A 1,396-nucleotide genomic window follows, 5' to 3' on the forward strand; every position below is an offset into this window, starting at 1 on the left:
CTACTTATACATCCCAAAATGCCATTGGCCTTCTTGGCAACAAGGGCACACTGCTGACTCATATCCAGCTTCTCGTCCACTGTCACCCCTAGGTCCTTTTCCGCAGAACTGCTGCCTAGCCATTCGGTCCCTAGTCTGTAGCTGTGCATTGGGTTCTTCCGTCCTAAGTGCAGGACCCTGCACTTATCCTTATTGAACCTCATCAGATTTCTTTTGGCCCAATCCTCCAATTTGTCTAGGTCCTTCTGTATCCTATCCCTCCCCTCCAGCGTATCTACCACTCCTCCCAGTTTAGTATCATCCGCAAATTTGCTGAGAGTGCAATCCACACCATCCTCCAGATCATTTATGAAGATATTGAACAAAACCGGCCCCAGGACCGACCCTTGGGGCACTCCACTTGATACCGGCTGCCAACTAGACATGGAGCCATTGATCACTACCCGTTGAGCCCGACAATCTAGCCGCTTTCTACCCATCTTGTAGTGCATTCATCCAGCCCATACTTCCTTAACTTGCTGACAAGAATACTGTGGGAGACCGTGTCAAAAGCTTTGCTAAAGTCAAGAAACAATACATCCACTGCTTTCCCTTCATCCACAGAACCAGTAATCTCATCATAGAAGGCGATTAGATTAGTCAGACATGACCTTCCCTTGGTGAATCCATGCTGACTGTTCCTGATCACTTTCCTCTCATGCAAGTGCTTCAGGATTGATTCTTTGAGGACCTGCTCCATGATTTTTCCAGGGACTGAAGTGAGGCTGACTGGCCTGTAGTTCCCAGGATCCTCCTTCTTCCCTTTTTTAAAGATTGGCACTACATTAGCCTTTTTCCAGTCATCCGGGACTTCCCCGGTTCGCCACGAGTTTTCAAAGATAATGGCCAATGGCTCTGCAATCACAGCCGCCAGTTCCTTCAGCACTCTCGGATGCAACTCGTCCGGCCCCATGGACTTGTGCACGTCCAGCTTTTCTAAATAGTCCCTAACCACCTCTATCTCCACAGAGGGCTGGCCATCTCTTCCCCATTTTGTGATGCCCAGCGTAGCAGTCTGGGAGCTGACCTTGTTAGTGAAAACAGAGGCAAAAAAAGCATTGAGTACATTAGCTTTTTCCACATCCTCTGTCACTAGGTTGCCTCCCTCATTCAGTAAGGGGCCCACACATTCCTTGGCTTTCTTCTTGTTGCCAACATACTTGAAGAAACCCTTCTTGTTACTCTTGACATCTCTGGCTAGCTGCAGCTCCAGGTGCGATTTGGCCCTCCTGATAACATTCCTACATGCCCGAGCAATATTTTTATACTCTTCCCTGGTCATATGTCCAACCTTCCACTTCTTGTAAGCTTCTTTTTTATGTTTAAGATCCGCTAAGATTTCACCATTAAGCCAAGC

Source organism: Caretta caretta, chromosome 3, assembly GCF_965140235.1.
Source record: "Caretta caretta isolate rCarCar2 chromosome 3, rCarCar1.hap1, whole genome shotgun sequence".
NCBI classification, from domain to species: domain Eukaryota; kingdom Metazoa; phylum Chordata; order Testudines; family Cheloniidae; genus Caretta; species Caretta caretta.